General features: G+C 45.1%; 1 pseudogene; it reads right to left on the bottom strand.

Moving 5' to 3' along the window:
- Positions 1-3,161: 3,161 nt before the first annotated feature.
- On the bottom strand, positions 3,162-24,344 carry LOC144674640 (uncharacterized; annotated as a pseudogene).
- Between the last annotated feature and the right edge of the window lie 249 nt (positions 24,345-24,593).

Here is a 24,593-nt window from a genome sequence, read left to right as displayed (position 1 = left end):
GGCTGTACCGTTGGGACGGTTTACACCTGAACCATGCTGGGATGAGTGTCCTCGCAAATCGCATAGCTCAGGAAGTAGAGAGGGCTTTAAACTAAACAAGAGTGGTGAGGGATCAAGCTTGGGTAGAGGTAGCAATTCAAGATGTGGAGTCAAGACAGGAGAGCAAAATAGTAATATGAGAAACAAGGTCAGAGAATGGCAGGAAAGGACTGAGAGAAAAAACCTGAGAATAAATCAACAGTCAAGACTAGATGTTACAACGGTAACAAAAAGACAAGACTGAAGGCTCTCTATCTGAACGCACATAGCATTCAAAACAAAGTAAATGAATTGATGACCCACACAGAAGTAAATAAATATGATCTGATAGTAATTATGGAGATGTGGCTGCAGGACAACTAAGATTGGGTCCTTAATATTAAACATGACATTCAAGGAGAATAGGAAGCTGGGTAAAGGTGGAGGGGCTGCATTGTTAATCAAAGAGGGCATTGGTGCAATAGTTAGAGATGACCTTGGATCAGGAGATCAGGATGTAGAATCGGTTTGGGTGCAGATGAGGAATAGTAGGGGAAAAATAGTCATTAGTGGGAGTGGTTGATGGGCCCCTAACAGCAGCCATAGTGTAGGACAAAGTATTCAAGAGAAAATATTGTGTGCTTGTGATAAAGGGATGGCAATAATCATGGGTGATTTTAATCTACACATTAACTGGAAAAATCAGATTGGCAGTAATAGCCTGGATGAGGAGTTCTTAGAATGCTTTTGAGATAGTTTCTTAGAGCAGCATGTTCAGGAGCCAATCAGAGAGCAGGTTATATTTGACTTGGTATTGTGTAATGTAACAGGATTAATTAATGGCCTCAGAGTAAGAGCACTGCTAGGTAGCAGCGAGCACAATATGGTTGAATTTTACATCCAGTTTGAAAGGGAGAAGAGTGGGTCAAAGACTAGTATCTTAAACTTAAATAAGGGCAACTATTTGGGGATGAAAGCTGAGCTAGCTGAAGTGAACTGGGAAACTAGCCTAGAGGATAGATGAATAGAGAAGCAGTGGCAGACATTTAAGGGGATATTTCAAAGTATTCAGAATGAGTACATTCCTACCATAAAGAAAAATTATAAGGGGAGGACCCATCATCTGTGGCTAACTAAAGAAGTTAAGGAAAGCATCAAGCTTAAGGAAAAAGCATTCAACTCCGCAAAGATGAGCAGCAGGACAGATGATTGGACAGAATTTAAAGAACAGTAGAAAATGGCTAAAAGGTTAATCAGGAGAAAGAAATTAGAGTGTGAGAGGAAGTTTGCTAGAAATGTAAAAATGGATTGCAAATGTTTTTACAGGTGCTTAAAAAGGAAAAGAGTGAGCAAAGTGAGTGTTGGTCCTCTAGAGTTAATAGTAGATAAGGAAATAGTGGAAGAAATTAACAATATTTTGCTTCTGTGTTCAATATAGACAACACAAAACACACTCCAGTAATAGCTGCAAATCAGGAGGTGACAGGAGAAAGGAACTTGGTGAAATTGAAATCACTGGGGAAATGGTATTGAGCAAATTGATGGAGCTGCAGGCTGGCAAGTCTCTGGGACCCAAAGAACTACATCCTGGGGTCTTAAAAGAGGTGGCTAATGAGGTAGTTGGTAATTGAGGTAATTGGCTGGTGTTAATTTTCCAAAATTCACTAGATTCTGGAAAGGTTCCATCAGATTGGAAAGTAGCAAATTTATCCCCTCTATTCAAGAAGGGAGGGAGGCAGAAAACAGGAAACTATAGGCCAGTTAGCTTGACGTTTGTTGTGGGGAAGTTATCAGAATCGATCATTCAGGTGGTTATAGCTGGGCACTTAGAAGAGCTCAAGGCAATTGGGAAGAATCAGCATGGTTTTGTGAAAGGAAAATCATGTTTAACCAATTGATTGGAGTTTTTTTGAAGGAGTAACATGCGCAATGGATAAAGGGGAGCCTGTAGATGTACTCTACTTGGATTTCCAGAAGGCATTTGAGAAGGTGCCACATCAAAGATTATTACGGAAAATAAAAGCGCATGGTGTAGGGGGTAACTTATTAGCATGGATAGGAGATTGGCTGGCTGGCAGAAAGCAGAGAGTATGTGTAAATGGGTCTTTTTCTGATTGGCAGGATGTGACGAGTGGTGTCCCACAGGGGTCTGTGCTGGGGCCTCAGCTTTTTATGATTCACATCAATGACTTATTTGAGGGGAGTGAAGACATGGTCGCTAAATTGGCAGATGGCACAAAGGTAGGTAGAAAAGTATGTTGTGAAGAGGACATGAGGAGGTTGCAGATGGATGTAGATAGGTTGAATGAGTGGCCAAAGATCTAGCAAATGGAGTGAAGTATGGGAAAATGTGAAGTTGGTCACCTTGGCAGGAAAATCAAAAAAGCAGAGTATTGCTTAAATGGAGAATGGCTGCATAATTCTGAGGTGCAGAGGGACCTAGGTGTTCTAGTAAATGAGTCAGAAAAAGTTTGTATGCAGGTACAGCAAGTAATTAATAAGGCTAATGGAATGCTATCCTTTGTTAGGAGAGGGGTTGAACATAAAAGTAAGGATGTTATGCTTCAGTTATACAGGACCGCACCTTGAATACTGTGTGCGGTTTTGGTCTCCTTATTTAAGGAAGGATATAAATGCATTGGAGGTGGTTCAAAGGATGTTCACTAGATTGATACCTGGAATGAGCGGGCTGTCTTATGAGGAAAGGTTGGACAGACTGGGCTTGTTTCCACTGGAGTTTAGAAGAGGGAGGAGTGATTTGATTGAAGTATACAAGATCCTGAATGGCCTTGACAAGGTGGACGTGGAAAGGATGTTTCCTCTTGTGGGTGAGTCCAGTACTAGGGGACACTGTTTCAAAATTAGGGGGTCGCCCGTTTAGGACAGAGATGAGGAGAATTTTTTTTCTCTCAGAGGGATGTGCCAATGGGAACTCTCTGCCTCAGATGGCGGTGGAGGTGTGGTCATTGAATATTTTTAAGACAAAGGTAGATAGATTCTTGTTAGGCAAGGGAATAAAAGGTTATCAGGGTTAGATGGGAATGTGGAAATTCAAAGACAAGAAGATCAGCCATGATCTTACTGAATGGCACAGCAAGCTTGAGAGGCCAAATGGTCTGCTCCCGTTCCTATTCCATATGTTCTTATGGTCTCTCTCCAGTGTGAATTCGCTGGTGTATTCGCAAGTGGGATGACTGAGTGAATCCCTTCCCACACATGAAGCAGGTGAATGGTCTTTCCCCAGTATGAAATCGTTGGTGTCTCAGCAGGCCAGATGGCTGAGTGAAACCCTTCCCACACACGGAGCAGCTGAATGGTCTCTCTCCAGTGTGAAACCGCTGGTGTATTCGCAGGTGAGATGACTGAGTGAATCCCTTCCCACACTCGTAGCAGGTGAATGGTCTCTCCCCATTGTGAAACCGCTGGTGTGCTCGCATGTGGGATGGCTGAGTGAATCCGTTCCCACACTCGGAGCAAGTGAACGGTGTATCTCCAGCATGAATTCGCTGGTCCCTCTGCAGGTGGGATGACTGAGTGAAACCCTTCCCTCACTCGGAGCAGGTGAACGGTCTCTCCCCACTGTGAACTTGCTGGTGTATCAGCAGGTCAGATGACTGAGTGAATCCCTTCCCACGCTCAGAGCAGGTTAACGGCCTCTCCCCAGTGAACCCGCCGGTGTCTAAGCAGGTCAGATGACTGAGTGAATCCCTTCCAACATTCAGAGCAGACGAACGGTCTCTCCCCATTGTGAATTCGCTGGTGTGCTCGCAGGTTGGTTGAGTAAGTGAATCCCTTCCCACACTCAGAGCAGGTGAATGGCTTCTTCCCATTGTGAACTCGCTGGTATCTCAGCAGCTCAGATGACTGAGTGAATCCCTTCCCACATTCAGAGCAAGTGAATGGTCTCTCCTCAGTGTGAATTCGCTGGTGTGTTCGCAGGTTGGCTGACAGAGTGAATCCCTTCCCACACTCGGAGCAGGTGAACGGCCTCTCCCCGGTGTGACTGCGTCGATGGATTTCCAGCTGGGATGGGTAATTGAATCCTTTCCCACAATCTTCACATTTCCACGGTTTCTCCATGGTACGGGTGTCCATGTGTCTCTTCAGGTTTGATGATCAATTGAATCCTTGTCCAAACAGAGAACATGTGTACAGTCTCCCCCTGCTGTGAATGGTGTGATGCTATTTCAGGCTGTGTAACTGGTTAAAGCTCTTTCCACTGTCAGTTCACTGGAACACTCTCACTTGGGTGTGTGTGTGTCTCGGTGCTTTTCCAGACACACTGATGTTTGAAATCTTTTCCCACAGACAGAATAGACAAACATTTCTCCTTCCACATTCAAAGACTGATGATATTCAGGTCCTGATGAATCGAGTGACTCTGTCAGATCTTGATGTGATGTTTGGTTTGAGTTCCCCCTCTGTAAATCCTCCCCTTCCGATATCCTGTAAAAGGAGTTTACAAAAGTCATCACTGTAAGAACAGGATAGAAATTCAGAGCAGACAATTCTCATTTCTATGGAACATTATTTCCTGTCTTCTTCTCCCAAAGCTGCAAATCCCTGTCCCACACATTCTCCCTCCTCCCTGTGCTGAAGCCAAACAGAGTTTTGGATAATTCTTCCTGTATGTTTTTAACAAATTTGTCCAACTGAAGATAACAAAATGTTTGATGATTCACTCCAGTACTCATGACAAAACATTAATCTGAAACCCCCTGACCGACCACACAGAATAGCAGATGTTAACCTTGTGTCCAAACCTTATTGTGTGGAGATTTAATGAGTGACTGTGAAGGTGGTTTCTCCAAACCTCCCAGGGTTTCCTTCCTTCCTTCTCTCCCTCTAAGTTAAACCATGGGATCAGTCTCATGGCCCATTCTGGTTACTGCTTCTCTTCCTGATGACTAATTAACTCCAGTTAAATACTGAGAAGACTGAAGACACTGTTTTAAATCCCTGCTTCAATCTCCATTTCCCAGGTACAAACTCCATCTCTCTCCCTGGGAACAGTCTGAGATTAAGCCAGTCTGTTCACAACCTTGATGTTACATTTGATCTCGAGATGAGCTTCTGACCTCATATCTGTGCCATCACTAAGATAGCCTGTTTCCACTCGACCTCACTGTGTCTCAATGCTTCTGCTGCTGAAACCCTCACCCCTGCCATTGTTACCTCCAGACCTGAACGACTATCCCAACACATTCCTGGCTGGTCTCCCACATTCTACGCTCCGTAAACATGAAGCCATCCAAAGATCTGCTGTCCATGTCTTCACTCGTAGCAAGTCCTGTTTCACTATCACCCCTCTGCTTCCTGACCTGCCTTGGCTCCCAGTCAAGCAACAACTTGATTTTAAAATTCTCATCCTTGTTTTCAAATCCCTCCATGGCCATACCCCTCCCTTTCTCTGTAATTTCCTCCAGCCCCATTACCCTCTGAGATATCTGCACTGCTCGAATTCTGGCCTTGAACATTCCCTATTTTAATCGCTCCAGCATTAATGACCATGCCTGAAGTTCCCTCGTTCACAAACTCTGAAATTCTCTCCCTAAACAGTGCAGTAGATGCCGGGATGCTGAATAAATTTGAGGAGATAGACAGATTTTTAATTAGTAATGGGTTGAAAGGTTATGGGGAGAGGGCGGGAAATTGGATTTGAGGCCGAAATGAGATCAGCCATGATCGTATTGAATGGCGGGGCAGGCTCGAGGGGCTGAATTGCCTACTTCTGCTCCTAGTTCTTATGTACACCTCTCCCTCTGTCTGCCACATTTCCCCCCCTTTAAGTCACTTGATTATTGCTAAAAAAAAAGACATTCTGTCAAAACTTTTATCTTGTACTCATCAGGACAGACGCAAGAACATCAAATTTCAAAGATTATCAGTCGGGCTCATAATGTGGCTCACTTTTGCTTGCTAGAAGCTACATATATTCATACACTGGGAACTGTCCACTGCAGACAGAAGGTGCATGTGCAGGGATGGGGCCTTTTGTTGAATTAAACAAAGCATGGAGGATGATAGCTCTTTGGTGCATTCTCCGTGGCAATGCCTTGACCAATCAGAGCTGACTGGCCAAACCAGTCAACACCCTTTCCTTGTGCAGCATAAATTGTTCGCTGAGAAATTTGTTTTTTTTGCATCTGTCCAGATGAGTGCAACATGAAATATCAGCAATATGTCTCCCTTTTTCAGCAATACTTAAATTATGTACTACTGAGTGACTGTGGGTTTATAATTCTATTGTTGCTGATCTAAAACTCCTGGTGAACACACATTTTATGAACATCTCCCTCGGGCTGTTGTTCATTGTCCCCGTGAGGATGGCGGCCGCGCATGCGCCCGTCCCGTCTTTGCCCCTATAAAGATGGCGGCCGCGCATGCGCTCGACCCGACATTACCCTATAAATATGGCGGCGTTACCTCGGGCTTTTCTCCCGCAGCGCCGTGCAAACCCGAGACCGGTGGCTTCTTATTGAGGGATTGGGGCCGGTACCTTAAGTTTATGAAGTTTCCAAACTCACCCGCCGGCCCTATCTCTGTTCACAGGTTTATTTTCGTCCCTGGATCCGCACTCGGTATTTATCAAACCCGGATTTTAAATCCGCTCGTTCGAGCTCTCTTCCCGTCTGTCTCCACGGACTGCGCATGCTCCGACTCCAAATGATTGGCGGCAGCTCCGGACCAATACAAAAAAGGGGCGGAGCTGGTGGACCGAGCGGGAGCAGTTGGTCCTCCAGCCAATCGGAATGAACGAGGGACGGAGCCTGTTGGGAGTGGAGCATGCGCAGTGAGTGCGGGGGACCGGGACGAAAGCGGTGGAATTTAAAGTCCAGCGAGTGAGAAAGGGCCGAGTGCAGGAGAGGAATGGAGCCGGAGGGTGGACTGGGAGGATTCACAAACACCCGGTGTAGGACTCCAAACCCGGATTACAAACTCCCGGAGCCCAGTTTACACCGAGTGTTTGGAAACTCCTTTTACAGGGGGTTAGAAGGGGAGGATTTACACACAGCAAACTCAAACCCAGAGAAATGTTTGTCCCTTTGGACTGACCTGCTGAAACACATTGAATTCACACTGGCGAGAGGCTGTTCAGTTGCTCACAGTGTGGTCAGAGGTTCAGGACATCATCCCACCTGCTGAGACACTAGCGCATTCACACTGACAAGAGACCTTTTAAATGACCAGAGTGTGAGAAGTGCTTTAAAAGGTGTGGGGAACCTTGCGGGGAGATTTGCTCGTGCTGTCGGTGGGCTCTTACACTAATTTGGCATGGGGGTGGGATACTGAGTGGAGGTATAGTAGGGGGTGATGTACATACAAGTTTGTAAGATAAAACAAGTCAGTCTGGAAGGCAGAGTGTACATAGTCAAGTTAAGGCACAAGGCAACATGGCAAGGCTGGATGACATTTGTTTTAATGTAAGGAGTGTTGTGAGTAAGGCAGATGAGTTGCAGATGCTGATTAACACATGGGGATATGATATCATTGCTATCACGGTGACATGGCTGAGGGAGGGGCAGGACTGGCAGCTCAATATTCCAAGGTATAGAATCTTCAGGTGAGACAGGAAGGGGGCGGAGGTTGTAAAAGGGACGGTAGTGTCACAATATTGATCAAGGAGTCAATTACTGCAGTAAGGAGGGATGGTATCTTAGAAGGTTCCTTAAATCAGGCCGTATAGGTAGAATTTAAAAACAAAAAGGGGGCAATCACATTGTTAGGAGCATACTATAGACCCCCAAACAGTCAGGGAGAGATAGAAGGGCAGATATGTAGGCAAATCTCAGAAGTGTCAAAGTAATAGGGTAATAATAGTCGGGGATTTCAACTTCCCCAATATTAACTGGGATACACAAAGTGTGAAAGACTTTCAAGGGGCTGAATTCTTCAAATGTATCCAGGAGGGATTTTAAAGCCAGCACATAGAAAGTCCTACAAGAGAGGTGCTGGACCTTCTTTTAGAGAACAAAGCTGGGCAAGTTTTAGAAGTGTCAGTGGGGGAGCAGTTCAGTGATAATGACCATAACTCAGTAAGATTTAAGTAGTTATGGAAAAGGAAGAAGATGGATCGAAAATAAGGGTTTTGAATTGGGGAAGGCCAATTTCAATATGATAAGACAGGACCTGGCCAAAGTGGACTGGGAGCAGCTACTTGTAGGAAAATCAACATCAGAGCAGTGGGAGTCATTCAAAAAGGAAATAGTGTGCAGGGCCAACATTTTCCCACAAAGGACCAACAAGTCCAGAGAAACCGGGATGTTGAGGAATTGACAGGATTAGATAAGGGGGGTAAAAATGGAAGCTTATGGTACATACTGAGGGCTCAAAACAGCAGGAGCCCTTGATGGGTAGAGAAAGTGCCGGGGGTTACTTAAAAAAGAAATTAGGAAGGCAAAGAGGGGGCATGAAAAACACAGCTGGGTGAAATAAGTTAAAATCCAAAGGCATTTTATAAGTATATTCATGGCAAGAGGATAACCAGGGAAAGATTAGGGCCCATCAGGGATCAAAATGGCAAACTGTGTGAGGAGCTGGAAGATGTAGATGAGATTTTAAATGAGTACTTTGCATCTGTATTAACTATACAGAAGGACAATGTGGGTATAGAAATCAGGGAGAGGTACTGTGATATACTTGAACAAAGGAGTATTGAGAGGGAGGAGGATTAGCGGTTTTATTGGGCCTTAAAAGTGTAATAATCCCCAGGCCCAGATGAGATGTATTCCAGGTGCTGTGGAAGGCAAAGGAGGAGATTGCAGGGGCCCTGACATTAATTTTCAAATCCTCTCTGGCCACAGGAGGGGTGCCAGAGGACTGGAGGACAGCTAATGTGGTGCCATTATTAAAGAAGAATGGTAGGGATAAACCAGGGAGCTAATAGGCCAGTGAGTCAAACATCATTGGAAGTTAAACTTTTAGAAACATTGAGGGACAGAATTAATCCTCACCTGGAGAGGCAAGAATTAATCAAGGATAGTCAGCATAGCTTTGTCAGTCAGAGATCATGTCTAACAAATTTGATTGAATTTTTCGAGGAGGTGACGAGGTGTGTAGATGAGGGTAGTTCAATTGATGTAGTCCACATGGAATTCTCTAAGGCTTTTGACAAGGTCTGGCCTGGGAGACAGGTCCAGAAGGTAAGAGCCCATGTGATCCAGGGCAATTTGGCAAACTGGATCCAGAATTAGCTCAGTGTCAGGAGGGAGAGGGTGATGGTCAAAGGTTGTTTTTGTGACTGCAGGGTTTGGTGCTGGGTCCCTTGTTGTTTTTAGTGAACATTAATGATGTAGACATGAATGTAGGAGGTATGATCAGTAAGTTCACAGGTAACACAAAAAAATCAGTAGTGTGGTAAATAGCGAGGAGGAAACCCTTAGACAACAGGACAATATAGACAGGCTGGTCAGATGGGCAGCACAGTGGAAAATGGAATTTAATCCCAAAAAGTGTGAGGTGATGCATTTTGGGAGGACTAACTAGGCAAGGGAGTACATGATGAATGGTAGGACCCGAGGAAGTACAGACCCTTGGCGTGCGTGTCCATAGATCCTTGAACATAAGAACATAAGAACTTGGAGCAGGAGTGGGCAATTCAGCCCCTCGAGCCTGCCCTGCCATTCATTATGATCATGGCTGATCTCATTTTGGCCTCAACTCCAATTTCCCTCCCTCTCCCCATAACCTTTCATCCCATTACTAATTAAGTCTGTGTGGTGAAGGTGCTCGCACAATACTGTTAGGTAAGGAGCTACAGGTTATTCACCCAGCTGTGAGGAAGGGACATTATTGTTGTTGATTTGGAAAAATATGAATTTGTGTTTATATCACGTATTAATTTTTATATAGTTTACCAAGACATTTCACAGAAATGTTAGAAACCAAGGAGATACTCGGGCAAGTGGCCAATAATGTGGTCAAAGAGGTCGGTCTGAAGGAATATCTTAAAGGATGCAAATGAGGTAGAGAGGCGGAGAGGTTCAGGGAGGGAATTCTAGAGTCTTGGAAACTGACAGAATGGCAACCAGTGATGGAATTATTAAAATCAGTAATTCTCGAATTCGAGAAGAGCAGATATCTCGGGGGGATTGTGAGGCTGGAGGAGGTTACAGTGATAGGAATGATCACAACCATGGAGGAAAACAAGGATGAGAATGTCAAAATTTAGGTGCTGCTTAAATGAGTGCCTTCACATCATTTGTATACTTTGTGAATGGCTGTGGGCCAAGCACTGATCCTTGCCGTATCCCACAAATAACTGCCTGTCATCCTGAGAATGAGACATTTATTCCGACTCTCTGTTTTCTGTCTGTTCACCAATTCTCAATCTATAACAGGATATTACCCCAATCCCAAGCACGTGAATTCTGTTTACTGACATCCTGTGCTTTGTTTAGTAACCTTCTCTCTCTGTCTCTCTTTCTCTCTCTGTCACATTGAATTCTCCAGCCCAGCGAGTTGTAGATGCTCCATCATTGAATATATTTCCGGCTGAGATGGAGAGATTTTTGGTCTCTCAGGGAGTCGAGGGATATGGGGAGTGGGAGGGAAAGTGGAGTTGAAGCCCAAGATCAGCCACGATCGTATTGAATGGTGGAGCAGGCTCGATGGGGGTGTTAGGACTTCTCTTGTTCCTATTTCGTATGTTCTTATGGAGGCCAGAGTCTTGTGTAGGCCCAGACCGGGTGGCAGGTTCCCTCCCCGGAAGGACATTAGTGAACCAGTTTTGTTTTCATGACAATCCAGCGGTTTTCATCGTCACATTTTCCTCGTGCCGGCCCCACAAATTCCCAGATTCATTCAGCTCAATTTCACAACTGCCTTTGTGTTTTTGTGGGTTCTCTCTCATTCCCCTTTTTCTGTTTTAAATCAATTCCACAGGGTATTAGAAGGGGAGGATTTTCAGTCAAGAAACTGAAACCAAACATCACATCAGGATTTGATGGAGTGGACTAATTTATCTTAAACTGAGTATCTTCAGATTTTGAACATGGAAGGAAAAAGCACCATTCACAGTGGGGAGACACCGTACACGTGTTCTGTGTGTGGACTAGGCTTCAGCCAATCATCTCATCTGATGGAGCATAAATGCAGTGACAATGGAGAGAAACCATGGAAATGTGGGGACTGTGGGAAGAGATTGAAATCCCCATTGGAACTGGGAACTCATTGGTGCACTCACACTGGGGAGAGACCATTCACTTGCTCTGAGCATGGGAAGGGATTCACTCAATTAACCAACCTCATGGGACACCAGCGAGTTAACACAGATGAGAGACCTTTTAAATGCCCACAGTGTGAGACGTGCTTCAAAAGTTCTGTGGAACTAAAGTCCCATCAACGTGTTCACGCTGATGAAAGACCGTTCAGGTGCTCTCACTGTGGGACTGGGTTCAGACGATCATCTGAACTCATCGCACACCAGCGAGTCCACACTGGAGAGAGACCGTTCACCTGTTCCAGGTGTGGGAAGGGATTCATTCAGTCATCCAACCTGCTGCTGCACCAGAGAGTTCACGCTGGAGAGAGGCCATTTACCTGCTCCGAATGTGGGAAGGAATTCAGTCGGTCATCCAACCGGCTAAGACACCAGAGAGTTCACACTGGAGAGAGGCCATTTACCTGCTCCGAATGTGGGAAGGGATTCAGTCAGTCATCCGACCTGCTGCTGCACCAGAGAGTTCACACTGGAGAGAGGCCATTTACCTGCTCCGAATGTGGGAAGGGATTCAGTTGGTCATCCAATCGGCTAAGACACCAGAGAATTCACACTGGAGAGAGGCCATTTACCTGCTCCGAATGTGGGAAGGGATTCAGTCAGTCATCCAGCCTGTTGAGACACCAGCAAGTTCACAAGTAACTGTCGTGATGGGATTTTGCTCTTAATAACATTCAGGACTGAAGTATGTTCATTATAGTGTGTTTCTGTAGACACTAATAAACTCCAGCCCACTTAGATAAAAGTCAAATAAATCAGCATTGTGTTAAACACAATGCCTTGAACCTTTTTACTATTTTTAACAAGTTAGTACCTTTTTGATGTTAATAAACTCCAGCCCAGTTACAAATTCTGTATAAAATTGGAATAAATCAGCTTCGTGATGAACAGCTGAGTCGTTTTGATATTTCTAGCACAAGTTAGTTCCTTTTGAAGGGCTCTCCCTCTCCCCTGTCTCCTCCATCCTCACCTCCAGCAACAAGTGTGAGGAGCTCATGGAGCTTCTTTGTCACTAAGATTGAGACAATCCGATCAGCTGCCTCTGCTGCTTCCCTCCCACTAGCCCACCGGGACAAACTATCTCTAAAGTTCCCTCTTGCCCGAGCCTGAACTCGTGATTAAATGACAAAGGGGATGATGGTGCAAGGCAGCATTGGGTGACAATGAGACAAGGAAATAAACTAATGGGACAAGTGGATAAACAACAGGCAGGCCCAGAGGAGGGATAAATGGTAAAAGAAGAACCATTACCCGAACCTACTATCAGAAAAAATGGGAGCAGTGGTTATGATTTGAAATTGTCAATGAATCTTGAGTCCAGAAGGATGTAAAGTGCCCAATGAAAGATGGGCTGCTGTTCCTCGAGCTTCCATTGAGCTTCATAGGAACAGTGCAGGAGGCCGAGGCCAGAGTGCGAGTGGGTGGAGATTAAACTGGTAAATGACCAGAACCTCAGGGTCACACTTGGAGACTAAAAGGCGATGTGCCACACAGCAGTTACCCAATTGGGATTTAATCTCCTCAATGTAGAGAAAACCGCACTGTGGTCAGTGAATAGACAATACTGAATAGCAAGAAGTACCAGTAAATCACTGTGCCCCTTGGAAAGTGTTTGGGGCCCTGGAATGTGGGAAGGGAGGAGGTGGACGGTTGCTGCTGCATCTGCTGTGCTTGAATGGAAATGATACACAGTGATGTTCATAAGAACACAAGAAATAGGAGCAGGGTTGGACCAAAAGGTCCCTTGAGCCTGCTCCACCATTAAATGTTCTTCCAGCTCAACTCCATTTTCCCATCCTGTCACCATATCCCTTAGTGCCCAAATATTTATGGATTTCCACCTTGAACATATCAAGATGGAGAAAAACAGACTCAGTGCAACTATTAATCTGGGAAATGCACAAACAAGGTGCATGTGAATTACAAATTCACCTCTTCACTGCTTGGTAATCATGTTAAATGAGCTTTACACTGGCCCCATGCTGAAATATAGTCATTCTCTGGCAGGTATTCTTAATGGCATAATTAGCAAATTTAGAATGAAAAATACCCTCTGCTTCACTGTAAGGCTGAGAGACAACTCTGTAATTGATTCATAATGTCACAGACTGGCTCATTAGATCTGCTCATTTCATCTAGTCTTACTTTCAGCTAATGGGAGAATGGCTGAAACAGGGGGTGGTGAATAACAGCTCGAAACCACAGTCCCCTCTCCCACTGCCATAATGATCCTTACAACATACAGGAATTTGGGACAATGTGACTTTGATGCTCAGATTAGCTCTGCCTCCATATTATAGGAAGGAGCGAAGCACTGGGGATGGTACAAAAAAGATTTACTGGAATGATGCTAGAATTGGAAAATATGTCAAATTCACAAAGATTTAACAGATTGAAAAGTTTTTCTCTGGAAAAGAAAGTGAGGGATGACTTGACTGAGGCCTTTAAGATAATGAAAGGGGTTGACAGGGTAGACAAGTGGAAGAGTTTTCCACTTGTAGATGGTTGAGAATAAATATACGTTAGTCATCAATAAATCTAATGCACAATTCATATGCAACTTCTTCAATCAGAGATAAAAGCAGAAAATCATGGAAATACTCAGCACATCCAGGAGAATCTGTGAATTGAGAAATAGAGTTAAGTTTTCAAGTCTGCTCACTGATGCAGTGCAGTTCTGATGGAAAGTCACAGCCCTGAAATTTAAATACATCTTTCACTCTCCACAGATCTGCTGAAAATTCCAATATTTTGTTTTTTTATTTCAGATTTACAGCACCACCTTTCTCTAACTGTGGTTGAGAATGTAGAGCACATTCTTAGAAGGGTTTGAGATCCCAGCATGAGCTGAAACTCATGTTGCAAAATCACACCATGAAATCACACCAGCTGAATGTGGAAATGGATTCACCTCGTTATACCATTTTCTGACACAGCAGCACAGTCATACCTGTGGGAGACCATTCAGATACTTCATTTGTGCAACCCTTTGCTCACTGCCGACCTGCTAACACTCCAGTTTTAGAAGGTCAAAGGATTAGATCCACAATTGCTACATTCCAACTGACAAGACAGAGTTTCAGTAGTCAGAATATGGGAAGAAAAATCACTTGTCTGCGGCACTGCTGAGACTCCAGTGAGTTCAGATCTAACTGTCAGGGTTTGTTCTGTTGTTAATTACACCCAGGACAGAACTATGGTGGAGGGGCCGTGCACTATGGTTGCCATATCAATATTCATAATTTTATATATTGGCCCTATGGCGCCAATCATCATCGGATCATAAAACATAATTATCTTATCAGAAAAGGCCTTTCAATGGCGGTATGCTTACCCAGGATTCAGTGGGGGCAGAAGGTGCTCTATCCTCTCGACAGGCGGTCCTCGCGCAGGCGTAGTAGCTGGCAGTGACTGGTACATGCGCATTGCGATCTCTGACTGGAGCATGCGCAGTACCATCGGTACCTGAAGCTGGAGGACGACGCTGAGAAATGGCGAACACAGGCGAGTAAAAGGAGCCGGTGAGTGGGGAGGGATGGAGTCGGCAGGGAGGCTTCATGAAGACCCTGTGAAGGTCTTAAATCTTGAATAAGAAGCTACCGGTCCTGCGGTTACACCGAATGGAGAGGAGACAACTCTGACCCGCGTCTCCTCTCGGAGACAGGCCCAAGTTAACAACCGCCATCTTCACAGGGGCAATGTGCAGCAGGGCGCATGCGCGGTCATCCTTGTCCAGGTAGCAGGAGGAGAGGATGTTGTGAATTTCTATCCTCGACTGACACGGGTGGATTTTGGAAACTCCTTTTACAGGGGTTTAGAAGGGGAGGATTTACACACAACAAACTCAAACCAAGAGTAATGTTTGTCTCCTCTCAATTTCTATCTTGGAGTGACGGTTAGTGCTTTTGTAAATTTCTTTTACTGGATCTTAGAAGTTAAGGGTTGACAGACGGAAAACTCAAATCGAATATCAATTCAATTCTGGCAGAGTCACTCGATTCGTGAGGACTTGAATATCATCGGCCTTTAAATCTGGAAGGTAAACAGTTGGCCTGTCTGTCTGTGGGCAAAGGTTACTTGTAGGAGAAAGAATATTTAACTGGGGAAAGCCAACTTCAATAGGGTGAGAATGGATCTGACCCAGTAAAGTGGAATCAAAGGTCGGCAGGAGAAACTGTAATTGAGGAATGGGCTGCCTTAAAGAGGAAATAGATCAGACACAGTAATGACATATTCTTACAAATGAGGAAGGTGTGGCTAACATATCCACAGCTCACTAAATAAGAGAAGAGATTAAGATGAAGATGAATAAATCTGCTAACAGAGATATCAGGTGGCTAATACAACTGAGAGACAGGATAAAGAAAGAATATTCAGAGAGAAATTGGAAAAAGAAAGTAAGAGAAGCAAAGAGAGAGTATGAGAAGAGACTGGCAGCTAACATGGAAGGAAATCAAAACGCTTTCTCCGTCTTATACCTAGTAACAGGCCGGTAAAAGGAGACAGGGGCTGGTTAGGGATTTAAAAAAAGGTGATTTACCCATTGGGACAGGGGGTATGGATGAGGTATAAATGAATATTTGGCATCTGTCTTTACCAAAGAAGATGATGCTGCACAGGTCATGGTTAAAGAGGAGGGAGTTCAAACACTTGTGGTGTTTAATATTGATAAGGAGAAGGTATTATATAGGCTGTCTGATAAAGTTGACAAGGCACCAGGATTGGATGAGATGTATCCAAGGATACTGAGGGAATTCAGAGTGGAAATTGTGGAGGCACTGACCATATTATTCCAATCTTCTTCAGACCCATGAGTGGTGACCGAGGACAGGAGAATTGCAAATCATACACCTTTGTTCAAAAAGGGTGTAATGATAAGCCCAGCAACTACCAGACCAGTCAGTTTAACCTTGGGGGTGATAATTCTGGACAAAATTAAGTCATTTGAGCAAATGTGGGCTAATTCAGGAAAGCCAGCACAAGTTTGTTCAGGGAAAACCATGTTAAACTAACTTGCTTAAGGTTTTTCAAGAGTTAACAGTGTGGTTGATGAGGGTAATGCTGTTAATGTGGTGTACATGGTCTTCCAAATGGCATTCGATAAAGTGCCACATAACAGACTTGTGAGCAAAGTTAGAGCTCATAGAACAAAATGGGCAGCAGCAACATGGGTACAAAATTGACTGAGTGACAGGAAACAGAGAGTAATGATTTTTCAGAATGGAGGAAGGTTGAAAGTGGATTTCCCCAGGAGTCAATGTTAGGACTCCTGCTCCTATGACCTTGACCTTGGTGTTCAGGCACAACTTTGAAATTTATGGGCACAGACTGTGTAGAAGGTCCTTGCTCTGGTGGACCTTAGTGAACCAGTTGAGTTTTTGTGACAATCCAGTATCTTTCGTGGTCACTTTTTCCTTGTGCCTGCCCCAAAAATTCCCAGATTCATTCAGCTCAATTTCACAACCTGCCTTTGTGTTTTTGTGGGTTCTCTCTCACTCCCTTTATTCTGTTTTAAATCAATTTCACAGGATATTAGAAGGAGAGGATTTGCAGTCAGGAAACTGAAACCAAACATCACATCAGGATCTGGTGGAGTTGCACAGTTTATCGTAGCCTGTATATCATCGGATTTTGAACATGGAAGGAAAAAGCACCGTTCACAGTGGGGAGAAACTGTACACGTGTTGTGTGTGTGGACGAGGCTTCAGCCAATCATCTAATCTGGCAGGACATAAATGCAGTCCCAACAGGGAGAAACCGTGGAAGTGTGGGGACTGGGGGAAGGGATTCAATTGAATGGAAAGACATCGGTGCAGTCAAGCAGCAGAGAGACAGTTCATCTGCTCCGAGTGTGGGAAGGGATTCACTCGTTCATCCTACCTACTGAAACACCAGCGAGTTCACACTGACGAGAGAACTTTTAAATGCCCAGACTGCAGGAAGTACTTCAAAAGCTCCTGGGAACTGATGTCCCATCAATGTGTTCACACTGATGAGAGACTGTTCAGCTGCTCTTACTGTGGGGCAGGGTTCAGGCGATCATCTCATCTGACTGTGCACCAACGAATTCATACTGGGGAGAAGCCATTTATCTGTTCCAAGTGTGGGAAGGGATTCACTCAGTCATCCAACCTGCTGAGACACCAGCATGGTCACACAGCAGAGAGGCATTTCACCTGTTCAGAATGTGGGAAGGGATTCACTGATTCATCCCATCTGTTGACGCACCAGTGAGTGCACAGTAGGGAGAGACCTTTTCAATGTCCAGACTGCGGGAAGTGCTATAAAAGTTCCGGGGACCTGGTGTCCCATCAACGTGTTCACACTGACGAGAGACCGTTCAGGTACTCTCACTGTGGCACTGGGTTCAGGCGATCAGCTAATCTTATTTCACACCAGTGAGTTCACACTGGAGAGAGGCCTTTCACCTGCTCTGTGTGTGGGAAGGGATTTACTCATTCATCCAACCTCCTGAAACACCAGCGAGTTCACACTGGGGAGCGACCGTTCACCTGCTTTGAGTGTGGGAAAGGATTCACTCAGTCATCCAACCTGCTGAGACACCAGCAGGTTCACGAGTAACTACAGTGATTGAGTTTTGCAACTGAACCATGTTTCACTGGGGTCTGTTTCTGCTGATGTTAGTAAACTCCAGCCCAATTATAGGTGTTAATGTTCTGGATAAAAATAAAATCATTAGGCTTTCAATTAAATAGATGATGTTGAATCTTTTTACTATCCCTAAGACATTAGTTCCTTTCGAAGGGCTCTCCTTCTCCCCTGTCTCCTCCATCCTCACCTCCAGCAACAAGTGTGAGGAGCTCATGGAGTTTCTTTGTCACTAAGATTGAGACAATCCGATCAGCTGCCTCTGCTGCTTTCTTCCCTTCCACTAGCCCATCGGGACAAACTTTCTCTAAAGACCCCCCATGTCAGAGCTCTGAACCCACATCTTTCTCCAGTTTCTCTCCCATCTCCCCTTCCTGCCCTCTCAGAGCTCACTTTGTCCATGAGACCCACCTCCTGCTCCATCGACCCTATTCCCGCTAAACTGCTGATCACCCAATTTCCCCATGTTCACTGATATTAACGGCTCCATCTCTCCTGGTACTGCCCATCTCTCCTTCAAATCTGCCATCATCACCTGTCCTCAATAAAACCAACACTTGACCCCACTATCCTATTAAACCCCCGCTCCAGCTCCCACCTCCTTTCGCTCTCCAAAGTCCTGATCACCTCCGAAACCCATGCTCACATTTCCCAGAACTCCATGTTTAAATCCCTCCAATAAGATCTCTGTCCCTGTCACGGTATCGAAACAGCTCTTCCCAAAGTCACCAATGACACCCGATGTGAATGTGACAAAGGAAAACTCCCTCATTGTCCTTCTCGGCCTGTCCGCAGCCTCTAACAACGTGGACCAAACCGTCCTCCTCCAATGCCTCTGCACTGGTGGCCAGCTGGGTGGGACATGATGAAACAATGTACAAACTATTCAAGGGCTGACTGACTTCAAGAAATAACTGGACAAACTGGGAATGTCACCGTTACAACAAGGAGAGTCCGTGGTTTCAGTGAATGAACCGACAGAAGGGTGTTGTGGAGAATCTAAAACACTCGACATGAGTCAGCTGTGTGATGGAAAAGCAACATTAACGACAAATATGGGGATACAGGAGAGCCCCAAAGACATCTCATCGATACAAGTTTCTCCCGTACGTTTGGAGTATTTTGTAGACATTACGGCATTGATCATGATTACAGAATGAACCGTGTGCCCTTGTTTATAATTTCGATCCTGTACGTTCATGCCTATGTAGAAATGGTCTGCACCCATACCTGGATCCTCTGTTATTCCCCTCCCACCCCACACCACAAGTGCACTTCCTTTGACCTCCTCGACTTTCTAGCTCCTTCTCACTGTCTCCCTTTCCATCAAAAATCAGCAAATTCTTTAAAAAAATCAATGTAAAAATAATGTCTAACCTTGTAATCCCGACATTAGCAAGAAGTCCCCTTATGTCTCCGTTAGACATCTGTCCATTCGACACTACCCTAATCCTTCTGTAAATTAATCATGTCAGTCAGACTAAGCAGAATTATTAGCTTGAATCATCTGTGTGTTAATGACGCATTCCCCCCTTTCAAGGTTTAGGACAGGTTAGGAAGAAGGTTCATATTGTCATCATTCAGAACAACCCAGATTACAAAGGAACATCTGATCTCAAAGACGTGTGGTACATGTAGTACATGTGGAGGGGGTGTGCTGACTCAGGTTTAACATCACATTAAAATCTGGAACTCAGATGGGGATATGGATTTGTGTTTGGTGGGAAGATCTGGATCAGTTTATTACTCCAGGAAGCCTGAAGATCAGAGGGACAGTATTTCAGAACTGATTCCTGTGATCGCAGCAATCCCACTGCTGTCTATGAAAAAGACCGATGGAAATATTTAAAATGGAAACCATAGGCGTGTTGGAGGATGTTGTACACAAGGAATTTGTGAACTATCTGAGGATAATAATGAGGAGAAAGGAATGGATCTGGAAAGCAGCAGACACTTCACGTTGCTCCAGGAGAAGTGGGGCCTGGTTGTATAGGTGTCAGGTTTTACACAGCAAACAGTCAGCCTGTGGTTTCACCCTGGATGAAGGATCTCCGAATCGTACCATTCACATCACTGGATGGGATTCTCAGGAGCCATGTTGTCTGCTTGGAGAGGAAGGTTTGTGTTATAGCTAATGAGAAGCAGTACAGACAACCACACACAGAGACCCACACATACATTCTCTGTCTGTCTCACACACACTCAGACATCCTCTCCACACCCACACACATTTACACACACTTCCACACTCAGGGACACACCCGCACTCATACAAACAGATACATGAGGACACATCCTGTCCTATCAGGTGGACAACACCGACCAAAGTGACTAATACTGGGGATAAAGTATTGGTGCCTGTGAAGAACACTGTTTTTGGCACATTCAAGTCAACATCATCCTCCATAGCCTGTGAGCGGTTTTGACCATCCAATCTCACCCCTTTCTTTGAACATTAAATCTATATTGAACAACATCTGGGACAGAGGCTACAACACAATTAGAACAATGAGCTGTCTATTGCCAGCTTTGGTGACAGTGGGAGGTAGTGTAAATTTCAGAACAACATCCCGGATAATTACAGCCTCTAATTTCCTCTTGGAATGACTTAAAATGTCAATTCCTCTCATGTTGATGGTCTGTTTGATGAGAGAATTCTGAGACAGGTCACATGGAAAAATAATATAATGTTGTTTTGACTCAGTATCCAATATTCCCCTGTGTTTGTTCATTACTGCTCCAATGTACTGAGACATGTTCCTATGTTCAAAAGGAACTGATTTGTGTTAGCAATATTAAAAAAGACTCAATACACCATGTGTTTAACACAAATCTGATTCATCTGATTTTTATACAGAATATAAACCCCTATAACTGGGCTGGAGTTTATTAACATCAGCAGAAACAGACCCCAATCAACATGGTTCAGACCTGGATGTGATTCACAGCAAAATCCAATCACTTGTTAATTGTGAACTTGCTGGTGTTTCAGCAGGTTAGCGACTGAGTGAATCCCTTTCCACACTCAGAGCAGCTGAATAGCCTCTCTCCAGTGTGAACTCGCTGGTGTACAGTGAGTTGAGATGACCATCTGAACCCAGTCCCATAGTGAGAGCACATGAACGGTCTCTCGTCAGTGTGAACACGTTCATGGTGCATCAGTTCACTGGAATTTTAGAGCACTTCTCACAGTCTGGGCATTTAAGAGGTCTTTCATCAGTGTGAATTTGTTGATGTGTCTGTAGGTGGGATGACTGAGTAAATCGCTTCCCACACTCGGAGCAGCTGAACAACTTCTCCCCAGTGTGAACTCGCTGGTGTCTCACAAGGTTGTTCAAATGGTCGAATCTTTTCCCACACTCGGAGCAGCTGAATGGCCTCCCCTCAGTGTGAGTTTGTTCGTGTCTCAGCAGGCTGGATAACTGAGTGAATCCCTTCCCACACTCCGTGCAGGTGAATGGCCTCTCCCCAGTGTGAATGTGCTGGTGTATGGTGAGTTCTGATAAATATATGCTTTCTTTACCACCTGATCCACCTGTCCTGCCACCTTCAGGGACCTGTGGACATGGACTCCGAGGTCTCTCACTTCCTCTACCCCTCCCAATATTCTCCTGTTTATTGTGTATTCTCCAGCTTTGTTTGCCCTCCCCAAATGCATTAGCATGAATTTTCTTTCTCTTTTACAGCTGATTTAAAGTTGCAGATTTTGCTCCAAAGGTTAAATTGGGATTGATATCCAAAGTTAGCTATTTAACTGCAGCAACAATTTCAGCTGGGAGTCAGTGAATTAAGAGGAAAGATCCCAGACAGCGGTTCTTCAAGGTACACTGCAGGCCCGACAGCTCAATCAGCTCCACTCTCAGCTCAGGAGAGCTCAACAACTCCACATCCTGTCCACAGGGGAGTTCTCCTGGTGCAGTGGGACCAACATTCGTGCTTCAACTTACACCACCAAAAAAACTAGATTAATCAGTTATTCTGATTGCTGTTTGTGGAATCTTGCTGTGCACAAACTGGCTGTCATGAAACAGGAACAACTTGTATAAAACATCCCAAGGTGCTTCAGAGGAGTTTCATAAAGAAAAAACTGACAAGTCACATAGGGAGATATTAGGGTCAATGGACAAAACCGTGATTGAAGAGCTAAATTTTGACCAACATCTTTAATCAGGCGAGAGAGCTGGAGGGGTGGAGAAGTTGAGGGAGAGAATTTCAAATCTTCACACCTAGGCACGGCCATCAATGGTGGAGTAATTAAAGTCAGGGATGCCAAAGAGCCCAGGAGGATGAGTGCTGAAATCTAGGAGGGTTGTAGGACTGGAGATTAGAGAGGGATGAGGCCATGGAGGGATTTGAAACAAGTATGCAATTTTAAAATGGGGACATTGCTTGACCAGGAGCCAATGTGGGTCAATGAGCACAGAGGTGAACGGGATTTGAGGTGAGAACACACAGGCACAGAGTTTTGGATGATCTCACGATTCCGTGTGGGGTGGGGTGAATGTGAGGGGCCGGCCAGGAATGTATTGGAATCATCAGGTCTAATGGTAACACGGACATGGATGAGCGTTTGAGCAGCAGATGCGCTGGGTGGAGACAGGCGACGTTTTGGAGATTGAAATATCTGGTGTTAGTGATGGTGTGGATATGTGGTCAGAAACTCACCTTGGAGTCACATATGACACCAAGATTGTGAACAGTGTGGTTCAGTCTCAGACAGTTCCCAGAGCGAGGGATGGACTCGGTTAGGGAATGGGATTTGTAGTGGTGACCGAAGACAATAGCTCTAGTCTTCCCAATTTTTAATTGGAGGAAATTTCTGCTCATCCAGTACTGAATGTGGAATAAGCAGTTTGATAATTTAGTAACAGAGGAGGAATGGAGAGGGATGGTGGTGATGTTGAGCTGCGTGTTGTCAGTGTCCATGTGAAAACTAACACGGTGCTTTTGGATGATGTCACCGAGTGGCAGCATGTAGATGAGAAATAGGAGGGGCCAAGGATAGATCCTTGGGGGGCACCAAGTACAAGGACTTTAGAGAGGAAAGGGAGGTTGGAGCTGGGGCAGTAGTTTGTGAAGACAATGGGGGATCAGAGGTTGTTTTTTTAGGATGGGTGATGACGATGCATTGAAAGGTGAAGAGGGACAGTCCCGGAAGAGACAGAACCATGAACAATATCAGCTACATGGAGAAATTAGATGATCAGCAGTTTAGTGGGAATAGGATCGATGGGGCAGGAAGTGGGTCTCATGGAGAAGATGAGCGCTGAGAAAGGCCATGAGGGGAGATGAGAGAGAAACTGGAGAAAGATGTGGGTTCAGGGCTCAGACAAGGGGGAACTTTAGAGACAGTTTGTTCCGGTGGGTTAGTGGAAGGGAGGGAAACAGCAGAGGCAGCTGATCGGATTGTCTCAATCTTAGTGACAAAGAAGCTCCATGAGCTCCTCACACTTGTTGCTGGAGGTGAGGATGGAGGAGACAGGGGAGAAGGAGGGTCCTTCAGAATGAAGTAACTTGTGTCAGAGCCACTAAAAAGATTCAACTCACTGTATTTCATACAAAGCTGATTTATTCGACTTTGTCATATATTTTTTTTAACATTAACACCTATAACTGGGATGAAATTTACTAACATCAGCAGAAACAGACCCCAATGTACATGGTTCAGTCCTGGATGTGACTAACAGGAAAATCCACTCAATGTTCTGAGTTACTTGTGAACTTGCTGGTGTCTCAACAGGCTGGAGGACCGAGTGAATCCCTTCCCACACTTGGAGCAGGTGAAAGGTCTCTCCACAGTGTGAATTCGCTGGTGAACATTGAGCTGTGATGATTCCCTGAACCCAGTCCCACAGTGAGAGCACCTGAACGGTCTCTCGTCAGTGTGAACACGTTGATGGGACATCAGGTTCCCGGAACTTTTATAGCATTTCCCGCAGTCTGGGCATTTAAAAGGTTTCTCTTCAGTGTGAACTCGCTGATGTCTCAGCAGGTGGGATGATTGAATGAATCCCTTCCCACACTCGGTGCAGGTGAACGGTCTCTCCCCTGTGTGAACTCGCTGCTGTTTCAGCAGGTTGGATGACTGAGTGAATCCCTTCCCACACTGGGAGCAGGTGAACGGTCTCTCCCCTGTGTGAAGTTGCTGGTGTTGATGCAGCCCTGATGATCGGGTGAACTCCTGCCCACACTCTGGGCAGGTGAACGGTCTCTCCCCTGTGTGAACTCGCTGGTGTTGTACCAGCCCTGATGGTCGCGTAAATCCACTCCTAAAAACAGGGCAGGTGAACGGCTTCTCCCCAGTGTGAACTCGCTGGTGTGTCAGCAGGCTGGACGATCGAGCGAATCCCTTCCCACATAAGGAGCAGGTGAACGGTCTCTCCCCAGTGTGACTGTGTCAATGAGTTTCCAGCTCAGACGGGAATCTGAATCCCATTCCACAATCCCCACATTTCCACGGTTTCTCCCCACTGTGAACGGTGCTTTGTCCGTCCATGTTCAATTGGGCGACTCCGTCAGATCCTGATGTGATGTTTGGTTTCAGTTTCCCGACTGCAAATCCTCCCCTTCTGATACCCTGTGAAATTGATATAAAACAGAAAAAAGGAGTGAGAGAGAACCCACAAAAACACAAAGGCAGGTTGTGAAATTGAGCTGAATGAATCTGGGAATTTGTGGGGCCGGCACGAGGCAAAAGTGACCATGAAAACTGCTGGATTGTCATAAAAACCCAACTGGTTCACTA

Source organism: Cetorhinus maximus, unplaced genomic scaffold (genome assembly GCF_964194155.1).
Source record: "Cetorhinus maximus unplaced genomic scaffold, sCetMax3.hap1.1 HAP1_SCAFFOLD_739, whole genome shotgun sequence".
Lineage (NCBI taxonomy): Eukaryota > Metazoa > Chordata > Chondrichthyes > Lamniformes > Cetorhinidae > Cetorhinus > Cetorhinus maximus.
This window is presented reverse-complemented; position numbering and strand designations above follow the sequence as displayed.